Source organism: Vicugna pacos, unplaced genomic scaffold, assembly GCF_048564905.1.
Source record: "Vicugna pacos unplaced genomic scaffold, VicPac4 scaffold_104, whole genome shotgun sequence".
NCBI classification, from domain to species: domain Eukaryota; kingdom Metazoa; phylum Chordata; class Mammalia; order Artiodactyla; family Camelidae; genus Vicugna; species Vicugna pacos.
Window position 1 is genome coordinate 5,389,072 of NW_027328784.1, and position 14,184 is coordinate 5,403,255.

The following is a 14,184-nucleotide window of genomic DNA, read 5'->3' on the forward strand; positions in this document are numbered from 1 at the left end:
CCTCTTTAACCAGTCATCTCTCAGTGGACATTTCGGTTGCTTCCATGTCTTGATATTGTAAATAGTGCTGCTGTGTACATTGGGGTGTAGGTGTCTTTTTCAATTAGGGTTCCTTCTGGATATATGCCCAGGAGTGGGATTGCTGGGTCATCTGGGAGGTCAATTTTATGTCTTTAGAGGAACATCTATACACTTTTCCACAATGGCTCCACCAAACTGTATCCCCACCACAGTGTAGGTGTGTTCCCAATTCTCCGCAGACTTTCCAGTATTTATTGTCAGTGAACTTCTGAATGATGGCTATTCTGACTGGTGAGAGGTGATACTTGATTGCAGTTTTGATTTGCATTTCTCTGATAATGATATTGAATATTTTTTTATGTGGCTACTGGCCATTTGTACGTCTTCATTGGAGAAATGTTTCTTTAGGACTTCTGCCAATTTTTGAATTGAATTGTTTGTTTTTCTTTCTTATTAAGTGTAAAAGCTGTTTACATATTCTGGGAATTAAGCCCCTAGCAGTTTCATTTATTGTAAATATTTTCTCCCATTCCATAGGTTGGTTGTCTTTTTGTTTTGCTTACTGTTTCCATAGCTGTGCAAAAGCTTGTAAGTTTAATTAGATCCCTCTTGTATATTTTTGGTTGTTTTTCTATTGCTTGAGTAGACTGCTCTAGGAAAACATTGCTGAGATGTATGTCAGATGTTTTGCCTATGGTTGCTTCTAAGAGGTTTATAGTGTCTTGTCTACATGTTTAAGTCTTTAACACATTTTGTATTCATTTCTGTATATTCTGTGAGGGAGTAGTCTAACTTCAATGATTTACATGCAGCTGTTAAGTTTTCCCTACACCATTTGCTGAAGAGGCTGTCTTTACTCCATTGTATGTTCTCACCTCCTTTGTCAAAGTTTCAATGACCAAAAGTTTGTGGGCCTATTCTTGGTAATTTTGTTTATCCGTTCATTGATGGATGGATATTGTTAGTAACTTTTGGCTACTCTGAATGATACTGCTATGAATATTGATGTGAAATTTTTTATGAGAATATGTTTTCATTCTGTTGGCTGTACATTTGCCCCGCCATATCTGTAGTTTCCACTACATGAATCCAGATGGTTGATTGTAAAGGGACTCGAACATCCTTGGATTATGGTATCCAGGGTGTGGGGTTCCTGAAACCAACCCCCCAAGGATATTGAGAGATGACTCTATATGTAGGAGTGGAATTGCTGAGACATATAACTCTAAGCTTTTGAGGAAATACCAGACTTCTCCAAAGAAGCTGCAACATTGTTCCTTTCCCCTGGCCGCATATGAGGTTTCTCTGCCTCCTGAACGACATTTGTTATTGTCCATGTTTTGGTTATAACCATCCTAGTGGGTGTAAAATGAGATCTCATTTTGTTTTTGACTTCCCTAGTGATGCTGAGCATCTTTTCATATGATTATTGGCCATTTGTATATCTATTTAAATTCGTGGTAAATTTAAAAATTGGGTGTATTTTTTTGTATTGTTCAGTTGTAAGCATTCGTTATATATCCTGGATACTACTCTCTTATTAGATACATGCTTTGCAAAATTTTTCTTCTATTCTGCACATTGTCCTTTAACTATATTTTTTTAAACATTAAAACAATTTCTTTACAAGGGAGGTAGTTTGATGTAAAGATTTATTTTATTTTTTTGCAAAGCACGCACTCTCTGACTTGAGATACCCTTTTCCCCTGTCATTTCACTTTCTTGATGATGTCCTTTGTAAGAAAAAGGTTTTAGTTTTGATGAAGTCCAGTTTATCTGCTTTTTCCTTCTATCACTTGTGCTCTTGGTTTTGTATCTAGGAAACCAAAGCCTATCCTAGGCCCACAAAGATTTATACTGTGTCTTCTTTTAGAAAGTTTATAGGTTTAATTTTTACATTTCTGTCTGTGATCTATTTTCAATTAATTTTATTTGTTATATAAAATATGGGTGTTCAGATTCCAGATTGATTCTTTTGCCTGCAGATACCCAGCTGTCCCTGAACCATTAGTTGAATAGACTATTCTTTCAATGGAGTGTTTTTGGCCCCCTAGTGGAAAAGTGTCTGTAAAGGTAAGATTTTCCCCGTGGGTTTTTATTGTGTCTCTTAGACTTATTTATCCAAACTTATGCCAGTATCATACTGACTTAGTACTATAGCATTTTAGTACACTTTAAAGTGAGTCCTCCAACTTTACTCTTCTTTTTCAAGGTTGTTTTTGCTGTCCTGGGCCCCTTGCACGTCCATGTGAATTTTGGGATCAGTTTTTCAATTTTGCATAGAAGTCAGCTGGAATTTTGATAGGGATTCCACTGAATATATAGTTCACTTTGAGGATTCTTAACATTTTTAATAATATTGTCAATCATTCCATGAAAATGGGATGTCTTCCATATATGTAGATCTTTTAAAATTTATTCTGGTGATACTTCAAAAAGTTCAATGTACAAATCTTGTAAATTTTTGTTAAATGTATCTCTCACTTTATTTTTAATGCTGTTGTAAATGGAAAGGCTGAATTTCTTATGGGTGGGACTATGTATCAATCTTCTTATTTGTAGAATTCCTTCACAACAAATACCCTTGGTATATATTTGCTACATAAATCTATCCACAACTATTCCCCGCCCCGTGTTATAAGAAACCAAGACCCAAGGTAAGCTACTTGAAAACACCTATGTGGAAGTGAGAAATGAGACCCTTGGGTGGGTCTTTGTGCAGATGATACTGAGAGCTTATTCTGAATGGCTTCTTCTTAATTACTTTTAAACAACCCTTTCAGTGTATTTAGTCAGATACATTAAGATTATGCCCTTTTGATGTGCGGAGTAGCTAAGACTATAATTTTCAAATAAATTCTAGTGAGAGTGTTGTACTTGAAACCTAATTTGCATCAATCTTTGAAGATTTATGTTTCAGGAGCTTTGACTAAAGAACAACTGTCTTTATTCTATAATGAGAACTAAATGCTCAAGCAAAATGTAAGAGTTTGAGCAAACTGCCCCCGCCCCGTAGTGCTGGGTGGCTGCAGCTGTAACTGGAGTCAGCACTTACCTCTCCCAGTATGCTTGTGCTGATCTGCTCAAAGTGGTTCGTCCAACAGTTTGTCAGTAGTCTGTTGGACAAAGTCATAAAACATTGATTGAAGGTTGCTAGAATGCAATATATTCTTATTAATATTAAGTAAGCACATATTGAATGCTTACTGTATGATGGAATTGACCCTCAGCCTCACATGAATATTATTTCTCTTGAAACCTCACATATTTCCTTGTTATTCTCACTTTACAGATAAGGAGACTGAGAATTAGGTCTTCTCTCTTTTGGGAGGAGCTCATTATTAATGATGGGCAGTTGTAAGGAAAAAGATATTGATTCATTATGAGAAAACATTTTTGTGAGAGTCAGCAATGAAGAAGATGAACACTGAAGAAGGTGATCATTGTTCGAGTGAGACAAGCCCTGGGTTGTGCGGAGTCAGCATCCCTGTCCTAGACACGGCACGTGTAGAGCTGCGTGGTGGGTGAGGCGGCGCGGCCGTGCAGGGAAAGCGGATGCTGGGGCCTTAGGCTGTGCTCAGGCCTGGTTGGGCTTTCTCCTAAGGGGAGTGAACCATCATTGACAGATTTTAAGTAGGAGAGTGGGGTGCTCTCATAGTTCATATTTGTCTTCTAGAATGTTTGGAAACATTTAGAAGGCTTGGCAGGAGATGATGTGATGAGTCAGAGTAGGGTGGCTGCGAGGTGTAGCAGTGTCCAATTTTCAAGTGGTTTTCAGGCCCAGGCTTGTGGCTTAGTAGCCGTGTCAGTTTGAATGACGCACGCAAGGAAGTGAAACAATTTATCTAATCAATTGAAGCAGTGATGTACCCAATTCCCAGGACTGTTGTGGAGATCCAGTGAGATACACTGTGCAGTGTGCAGTGTGGTCTCCAGCAGAGAGTCAGTGCTGAGTGAGTGCCAGTGAGTATCTGGTAGGTCAGTTGAGGGTAGTGGGACTCGGAGTCTGAGGATATCTGGTCCCTGAAGGAGGGGTCCATTCACATCTGTGAGTGATGGGCCTGAGTTGGGAGACGCAGGGAGACCTTACCCCCCGACCAGGGGCCCTGGTAAGGACGGCTATGGGAGGAACACCGTGAAGTCAACTCTTTGCATGTGGAGTTGGAGCTGCCTTTGAGACAACTAACTGCAGTGTCACGAGCTTAAAGAGGAGATCTGGGCCCAGGTTGTGCATTTTCCTAAAATCTCAACTCCTAAGGACGCTGAAGTATTGATCACTGAACGTGAAGTCATACTTTAAAGGACAAACGAATAGTAGTATTATCCCTGTCATCAAAGCTCACGTCTATTTATTCATCACTCACTTTGCTAATTGTGTACTTACAGAGCTCACTTCACCGTCCTCCCGTGGGCTCAGGCTCCACAGAAAAGAGCTGGTGAGACTCCCTCTTTTCTAGAATAAGACACATTTAGCTTGTAGCCTTCTGTACCTCGCCAGACTTAGGATATTAGTTTGTTGGTTTAATTGTATTTTCTGTTGGCCATGTCCTGACAGGAGAGAAATTTTACCTCATGGTCATGTTTCAATTAGCTGTTACTGAGAATTGCTGATCTGATACATAGTGTATGTATTATATTAACTTTGTAGAGTAGTTATCATTTTTCTGTCTTTGCCCGTTAATTTGTTTGCCCCTTCAGTGTTCTATTCTTTTTGGGGCCTTATTTTTTTTTTAATTAAAAAATGTCTGTTAGCAGTTAAAAAAAAAGCAAAGAAAAAATGCACATGAGAACTAAATTTAGAAAATGTCTAGTGTGTTTTCTGTCTCGGCAATGGAGGGTTCTAGAAACTCCTGAAAACCTTCATTACACAAGTTCCTTAAAACGCTGATTGAGAAATAAAACCTTCCTTCCTCATCTTTCAAGCTGCACAACTCATTGTCAAGAAAGTGAGGGAAAATTCTCAGAAGCCAAGACAAACGGGAAAGCAGGGTTTCTGAGAGATACGTGAGCGTTAGAAGCCGTGGTGTGCTGGTTGGCTCCTGAACTGATTTTCAGTTGCCTTGACAGGAGGGAAGCAGGTGAGCCCCAGACCTCTCACACTAGGTGTTGGATGGGTGATCATAAAATGGGCCAAGCCCATCCTGAGAATCTTGCTTTACTAAAGGGTGAAATAGGAAAAAAAAATTCCTCAAGACAAGAAAGTAAGAAAAGTCAATTTTGGTGGAAGAGGGGAAAAATAACAAATCCAAAGTAAGGATATAGTTTAAAGCTGTTCTGGCATGAGAGTGACCACAAACTCCTGGCAGAAAAGCACAGCTACTCCTTGATTGATAAGTTGTGTTTTGAATGAATCAGTGAACAGCTATTCCGAAAAAGGCCTCCAGAGTCTTGTGGATCAAGATACTGGACAGCAAACACCTCTCTTCCAAGGTCTCATTCAAATAACCAGAAAGGTTTTAAAGGAAACTAACAATAATCTGAGTTGTATTTATTGACATTACTATATGCTAAGATTTCAGAGGTGACTATGGAGTTGTCTCCTCTTTTATGGACCTTATTTTCTCTTTGGGGAGAAAAATGACATAGTTGGGTATCTTGGTGGAGGGAGGTGTTAGTCTGTTGCAATTAGCCAGGAGAGGAGATTAAGAAAACAGTGAAGGGTGGGTGAACTTTTTAGCTGAGGACAGTCTTGTTCACTTGGCTTTTAATTGCAGGCTCAATGAGCTGTCACTGGAGGGAATAGATCTTACGGAAGATGGACATAGCTCAAGCCTCTTTGGAATGGACAAGTGAACCTGGAAAAAGACAGTCAAATCTGTGCAGACATTAAAGTTCACTTGAACGTGCTCCATCCCTGAGCCAAAGATAGGACAAATATGCAGCAATTCTTGAGGACAGAAGAGTGGTTTTTAAGGTTCTCCAAGAATGAATCCCATGGAACCGAGATGGCCAGTTGTCAAACTGAGATTTTGTTCTTTGGACGGTGTACCCAGCAAGGGTATTGGCCTTTTATATGTTTCCATTTGTCTTTAATACATGTCTGTTGATGAGGGCATGGGCACAAATGTTTGACACCTTGTCGAGGCGATTTTGGATACCTGCCTAGAAGCACGGGCACAGTTGCGGCTGCTTCATACATCTTGCAGCCCATCCCTTTCCCCGGCTCCGGGATCACGGCAGAGTGATTCCTTGTTGACCTGTCCGTTTCCTCTGTGACATCATAACCCATGAAAAGACCGGAGGATATTAACTTGGCTTTGTTAAATTCAAAGAAACAGATCAAATATGAAGTCAGATTTGTTCTTTCCTATTTCAGTAGTACCATGGAGACGGCAGTTTGGGCAGCTTTTTGTAGTGTCCTGGAGGCTTTCTCTCTCAGCTTCTGGGCGCCTCTGTTGAAAACACTTCATAGCTCTCTGGCCTGCTGGAAAAGCACTCTGCCTGTTTTACCCTGAAGATGTGTTCTGTTTATAAACTCATCTCTACTCCTTGGAAAACAACTCAAGAAAAACTCGGTTGGTTTTCCACCAGCCATGGGCAGGGGTGAGGTAAACCGTGTTATTATTTCATAAAATAATAGTAATAATAGTAATAGTAATATTAGTAGTAGTTGTAGTAATAGTAATAATAATAATAATAATAATAATATTAATAGAAGTCTTAAAACAGGACAGAGCACATTGGAGAGAGTCAAAAAATGCTTTCTGGCTTAAATCAAAAGTGATGACTAGTGATTCCATGGCTGCTGTATTTGCTAAGCTAATTAGTCCTTTGCTCCATTACACATTTCTTTTATCTGAAAAAGAAATACAAGGAAATGGTTTAAAAAAAACTCAGAGAACAAAAATACACAAGTGAAAGATGTTTTCCCTCATCCTCTGTTCTTTCAGCCCTCTCTGGAGATGCCTCTGTTTACTATCCTTTGGGTGCTTTTCCAGATATGCTTTGCACATTCCCACCTATGTATGTAAATTCCTTTAAAATTTTAGTTATTTTTAACTTAAAGGGGTTTAAATCCTCAAGTGGCATCTGGCCGGGTAATATAACAGAACAAATCTGACTCCATATTAGATTTGTTCCTTTGAATTTAACCCTATGCTCTGTCACCTAGGCTTCATCTTGCTTGTAAAACAATGTTGCCTAGAGCCTGAAATAAACAGGAGACCCTATTCTGAAGGCTCTGACCTTTAAGGATATTTAACACTTTTTCATTCATTAAAAGATAGCAAATTGCAGAATAGAAAATTACGTTTCTTTTGTTGGAGGTTTACAGGGATCTGACCCACGCAGATAGCTGCAAGAAGAAAGGATTCTAACAAGAAGGAATTCCTACACTAAGAAGTTTGCACTAACCAAGCACATAGGAAAGGAGCCTGAATTGTGACTTGGGGAGATGGTTTTCCAGGACATTAGTTTGCCATCTAGGTCTACAGAAACTTGCTATTCCATGCCCCAACATCTGGTCTCCCAAATTATTGGCCTGTCCTGCACTGAGGAGAATGAATTTGGACTTGGTAACACTCCTATCTACCTAGAAAGCTGGGCACTGGAGCTGAGTGTTATGGAAACAGGCCAGCCAAGACAAAAGCACCAATCGGAGTGTTGGAGTACTCAGAATTATTATGCCGGTGGGCTCAGAGGGGCTTCGGCTCCGAAGTTTTGAGTACCTCCAAGACGTGCACATGAGGTTTTAAAGGCTTAGTTACAAGTAAGGGGGCTTAGCCAATAAGGCTCAAAGAACAAAAAGCAAGGAATAAGTACACTGGAGCTTATCAATTTGTAACAGATCACATTACTGACACTTGTTGAGCTTGGAATTACGAGTTAGGTTGTTAGGCCAATAAACTGACACTAAACTTCAGATTTACGAGATAGCCCAGCATAATTTAGATCAGTAAACTGACACTTATCACACTTAGATTTGTGACTTAGCTTGTTAGCCCAGCTGGACTTTTCCTTCACATGAGGACAGCTCTCCCACACCCAGGGAACTACTGTGAGCCCTTGATGTTTCCACTAGGGTGGGGTATGGTTTACCCAGGAGGGATGGGGACTATGCACCAACACTCAGGCAGTCTGCTCTGTCTGGGGCTCTGATCTTGTACCACACCTCTCCCCGCCAGCCCAACACCTGGGACAGTGGAGCTAAGGCAGAGATCCTGCCTGCCTGTTTCCCAGCGTGTAAAAGGGGAATATGTGCTCTTCCCAAGGTAGTTCTGAGCGACAACACCTGCGGGTGCTTGGTTCTCAGAGCAACAGAAAACCCAGCTCCGCGTGGGGGCAACGGGTGTGATCTCCCTAGGGTTTCTGCAGAAGCATCGGACGGAGGGTTGGATCACGGTGGTAAAATTGAGCTGCGGGGCTTGAAGGGTAACAGAAGGGTACAGAGGCAGGTCTGCCGCCTAGGGGTGCCCCCGAGGTAAAGCTTTTTTTCTCCAACTCCTCTAAGACCCTCCCTTCTCCAGATCCCTTCCTTCTCTCTGCTCATCCTGTCCATCTGTATCCCTCCAATTTTCCCGTCCTCTCCACCCGCTCCCATCTTCTCCCTCCCTCGCTGTCCCACCTTCTCTCACAGAACCCAGAGAGGATCGCTGGCCCTCCTGCGCATGCGCAGTCAGTGCCAAGTGGTCCGCTGGTTGGGAGCTCCATATCCGAGCCGGGGATCGGGCCCAAAGGCTTCTCAACTACGTCGCCCGGTAGGCCTTTGGTTCCTGCCTGGGGTCGGGGCCTCTGACTGTGGAAGTGCAAGGTGGGGGGCTCCTGGGAAAGGGGTCAGGCGGCTGCGGGAGGGCGGTCCGCCTGTCACAGACCCCAAGGGCGCTAGTCAGCCCGTGTTCAGATGAATTGCTCAGGCCAGACCCCTCTGCCAGCGCCACCTGCCCCGGCGTCCCGGCCACAGTGTCCAGGGCCTGGTGTGCACCTGCCATCTCTCACCCAGCCGGGATCCCCTCAGTCCGCGGCTGGCGTCCCCTTCCCCTCTCCCTCCCGCTAGTCCTCTCCTCCCGGGCTTCCTCTTCTCGTCCGGCGGCCCGTCCCCGCCCCTGGGCGGGCTGTGTCCCGGGCGGGCGGGGTCTGCGGACCCGGACGGGGGCGGGCGCCTGGGACTGTGGCTGGGGCTGTCCTCCGAGCGAGGCTGCAGCCCGCGTCCCCCTCCCCGCTTTCCCTGCCCCGCGACCCCGGGGCTGCCCTGCTCTCCCTTTCCCGCTCCCTGAGGACCAGCTCTGTGGCGTGGGCGCTGCTACCTGGGCTGAAAGCCTCCGGCTCTAACGCCCAGCTTCTCCTGGTGGAGTCGGGAAAAGGGAGCGTCACTGCTAAGCGAGGTTCTGTCTCCCCCCTCCATGTTTCTGCCTCAGGTAAGTACCTTGAACACTTACAGGTGTTATGATGGCGGTGCTTGTTGATGTCACGTGTTTTTATAGTGAGAGGGATTGCAGTGGTGAAAGCAGGGCTTGGTTCTGTTAAAAATGTGCTGAAGGCATGAGGCTGTGACATCCTCCTTCCTTCCCTCTCCCAGGGTGAAAGGAGTGATCCTCGATTTTCAAAAGATAGTTACAGTCCTAACTAGCCCAGCCCAGCTATTGTGTGTTAACAGGAACAGCACCACCAGAGGCCTTGGAGACCCAGGGATATTGCAGTCCTAAAGTGCTCCTGGCATAGTTTGGCTTGTTTAGGTTTTTTGTTTTTCTTAAATTGTGGGACAGACTAGTGTATAAACTGAAAAATAATTGTCAAGAAATAATTTTCATAGGACAGTTTTATTGTGATATAGTTCACACACCATGAATTCCATCCATTTAAATGGTACAATTCAGCAGCTTTTTGCATATTCACAGTGGTGCATCCATTATTATTCCAGAACGTTTTCATCACTTCAGAAAGAGCAGTGGAAATGAATGACCTATCCACCCCTCCCAAGTGGTGGTTCTAAAGAAATTTCTTGGCTATTCCTGACCATAAATTAACTTGTTATATTCCAAGAAAAATCTGGTAGGAATTCTAACCAGAATTGAAATGAATCTGTCTATCAAAACAGGAAGAATTTATACCTTTATGGCATAAACTTCTTCTACCCATGAATATATCTGGGACCCTATCTTTTCATCTGACCAGAGCCTGGCCCATGTGAAGTTCTCACTACTTTTTGGGCTTGTGAATGATGAGATTCTATACATCGTTAGTTGCAACTGTAGCCTTTCACAGAAGAGAAAAGTAACCTCAGTGAAGCAAGTGACTCTCTGATGGTCAGAAAGAGTGACAGCCAGTGCTGGAGTGATCCAGTGGACTTGGTGTTTGCAGCTAGATTTCTCGACCACCTACAGTTAAGGGGATTAGAGAGTTCTTTTATTTTTTCTTAATGGCGTTGCATTTATTTTTACTTATTTTTTAAAATTATTTTTTATTTAAGTGTAGTCAATTTACAATGTTATTTTCAAGTGTGCAGCAGAGATTCAGTTATAAACATATGCATATGTATATATATATGTTTTAGATTGTTTTTAGTATAAATCACTACAAGAAATTGAATATAGTTCCCTGTGTTATATAGCAGGCCCTTGTCATTTATTTTATATTTACTAATTTGTATCTGTTAATCCCCCCTTTCCTGCCTGCTAAACACAGTTTGCATTCTATGTCCATGTGTCCATTACTAGGAGCACCGTTTTTCCTAGTAATATATGCTCTTTTGCTGCTTTCAGTTTCAGTAATTCCATCTTATCTGTGGGCGCTTTTCTTCTGGTGGCCTTAATCTGGTTTGCACACGTGGTAATAGAGATCTGTATTTGGGAGAACCCCAGGCCTCGTGTAGTCCCTGGTACAGAGTGCCCACTGAATTGATGCTTGAACTGGGAAAAAAGCACAGTAAATGTTGGAATTTCCAATATGGTTGAGAATTCTATAACCTCTTTTGACAAACTTAATATTGGCTGCACCCATTCTGGGTAATTTGGTGGAAATTCATGTTATGGTGGTGAAGAGACGGGGCCTTGTATGCTTCTTCTCTTTCTGTTTTCTAACACTCATTCTCCTGGGCCTTCCAGATCCTCCCCTAGAAGTGCCAGGTCTGGCTTGGTGCTGCACTGAGGCAATATTTGTTAATAAGGCCCTTTCCTCATCTCTTCTGAGCCTCCGGTTTTTTCTCTGCACAATGAGGGCTTAGACTAGATAACTACTTTTCAGTTTCTTTTAAAGCCATGTTTCCTTTGAGAAACAGAAAATGCAAATCTCTCCTCTCAAACCAACCCTTTAGATTTTGAAAAGTCCTCCAAGGAGTGACATAGCTCTTTGTGGAAAATGAATGTGATTGTGATTCCAGGTGACACAGAAAAGACTCTTCAGAGATTGATTGCAGGGAGAGGGCAGGAAAGGGGCAGTATGTCACACTTTCTAGTGTGAGCACTGGAGCAGGGGCTTGGATTTAAATATGGTGTCTGACGTGGCCTCTCTCTAATCTTGTAGAATGTGATAAACTTCTCTACCTCAGTTTCTTGATGTGTCAAGTTGGGGTGATAATATTTTAAGGCTTTTGTGAAACATTATGCACATAAGCCATTTGTGTATGGGTAGAAACAAGACCTGCTAGGGATTCAGGGATTTGTTTAAAAAAAAAAAATCTTGTCCATAGCACTCTGTCTGTGTGTATTTAGTAGTTCCTGAAGGGTGAGGGTGAGTCTAAAGTCCATCGTGGGACAGGTGGCCCATGGTTCTCTGTGCCCCTGAATGCCCCCTCCTCCCCAGTCCTCTTCCTCAGTCCAGGATGAAGTTCCCTAGTAGATTTACTCAGAGGTCTTGTGAAAATGGCTATTCATTTTATTGTTTCACCAAGAAGGGCTGCCATCATGACCTCAGCCCTCCCCGGCCGCCACACCAACCCGGATCCCACCCCGGTCCATGTCCACTGGCCCCGCCAACGGCGCTGCCGTACGTTTACCGTCTGTGAGACGCCGCCCCAGAAAGGAGGTCGGCCGCCGACTGACGCGGCCAGAACTAGTGGCCCGGCCAAGCAAGCCGCCATCCCCAGCAGCAAACACCGCCATGGCCCCGGGCAGCTGCACACTTCCGGAGCCCGCTGCCTGCCCCAGAAGCGCACGCCAGCCCGCGAGGAGCGCGGCGTCTTTATCCATGGCAACGCCGCGGGGCCCTCCCCTAGCGCTTGCGTCTGCGTCCTCCCGAGGCTAGACGTGCAAGGGCAGAACTTTCGGAGCCAATGGGAGCAAGGGCGCGGCCAGGACGGGGGTGGGGGGAGGCTTATGGGGCAGCTGGGCGGGGCCGGGGCGGGCGGGGCTGCGCGGAGGTCCTCAGCTGCAGGTGGCACCGGCCGGAGGCTGGGGCAATGCTGCCAACAGTGGGCGCGGCGGCGGGGCAGCGGGGCGGGGGCACCCTCACCTGTCTGTGTGCGGGGCTCAGCCTGGGCTCCGCGGCCTCCGCTTGCACCGGAAGTGGACCCAGGCTACCGGTGGGCAAGATAGAGGACTGAGCCCAGGCAGGCACGGCTGGCCAGGTAGGGCACCTGAAGTGCAGATCCGCCAGGCCGGCTGCCGGCCTTGAATACGCGCTGCTAGGCAGTTTCCAAGAAGACGGGATCTGTCCCAAGAGGGGAGGTAGGGCAGGGTGCCAGATGCCTGGTTGGGTGCGGTCTTACAGGAGAGCCACGTTGAGAGGGTGCAGAGCAGCCCCTGTGTTGGCGGGGCTAGGAATTTGGGGTATAGGGTGGGGATGATGTGTGCCATTCCCTGTGGTCTCCCAAAGAACTCGCACCCCCAAGCAAAGGACCCTGCTCCCTCCACCCTTCACTGCATCCCCTGCCTTCCCCAGCACCACCGCCCCTGCCCCCGGAGGGTCCCATGACCTCTCCCCACACCAGGCACCGTCCCTGTTACAGGTACTTATCTCCTGGTGGTTCCAGCCCAAGGGTGGGGGCTGTATCTGACCAGTTAGGATGCCTGGAGCCTTTGTATGAAACCTCAGACTATAATGCAGGCGTGCACAGAGGCCCCTCAAACAGGATTCCCTGCATTCCCTCCCCACCAAGCACCCACAGCGCAGCTGCCACACCAGGCCAAGCCTGCTGGAGGACCGCTGTTCCCTCTCCACCTGTCCCTGATCAAGAGTGCACCGCCCACACTGCTGGGTATTTAGTGGGCCTTAGAAGAGCAGCTGGTATTTTCATGGACAAATATTTGCTCTTTTGGGAAGAGTTGAGTGCAAAGGGATGTAGGGTATGCCTTTTCTGTTGTCCTGGAACTGGTGACTAGGATGCAAACTTAAGTCAAAGCAGTTTTTAGAGAGAGCCGCAATATATCTTACCCAAAGATCACTGTTCCCCTACAAAGGCAACACCACCTGGCGGGTGGGGTCCTGGTCCCTCTTTCTGGAGGTTGGGCTTTGCACCCTCCAGCTGGGACAGAGCCCGAAACAGCTCTGAACACGCTCCAACAGGCTTTCCCAGCACAAACTGCCTTTATTTTGAATCTGGCTGAAGGAAGCAGCTGAGAAATCTGGGTAAATCTTCCTGGGTGTAACCATGCCTTTTGTGCTGAAAGAAAGAGCGGCTCTCCACATGCTAACAGCTTAGAACTGAATGTGTGTCGAAGCCTTCATGCATGTAGCATGTTGGGAACAGCGTTTCATGGTGAGGGGAACTCTATAACTTACATGTGTATGGGGAAGCCCTCACTCCAACAGGGTTTTCCTGCACAAACTGCCTTTATTTCGAAATTGGCTCTTGCTGAGAAATCTTGGTAAGTGTTCTTAAGTGTAGCCATGCCCATTATGCAGGATGAAAGAGCGGCTCTACACTTTTTCACATCTCAGAGATGAATGTGTGTTGAAGCCGTCATTCATGTAGCGTGTTGGGAACACAGAATTTAGTGGTGAGAACTATGTAAATTACATGTCTATGATGAAGCACTCTCTCGAGCCGGGTATTCCAGTGCATACTGCCTTTATTTCGAAACTGGCTTCTCAGAAGCCTGTGGTCTCCACTGCAGGTCTGTCTCCAAACCCAGGGCCAGCATGGTAACTCTGCTCCCCCTGTCTATTCTGGAAGTTCTAGGTGTCCTCCATGGCCCTTCCACCATTATGTTTTTGGAAAACCCCGCAGATGGAATGGGCCTGAGAACAGGAGAGCTGGATGCCAGAAGCCACTGCCCAGTGTGAGGCTCC

At 45.2% G+C, this 14,184-nt stretch overlaps 1 long non-coding RNA gene across 1 annotated transcript; it reads left to right on the top strand.

Annotated features, from left to right (window-relative positions):
* Nucleotides 1-4,194: 4,194 nt before the first annotated feature.
* Nucleotides 4,195-5,924, top strand: LOC140694826 (uncharacterized). The gene is made up of 3 exons (XR_012070468.1): nucleotides 4,195-4,457; nucleotides 4,945-5,099; nucleotides 5,736-5,924. It is a non-coding gene; the product is annotated as an uncharacterized lncRNA (long non-coding RNA).
* Nucleotides 5,925-14,184: the final 8,260 nt, after the last annotated feature.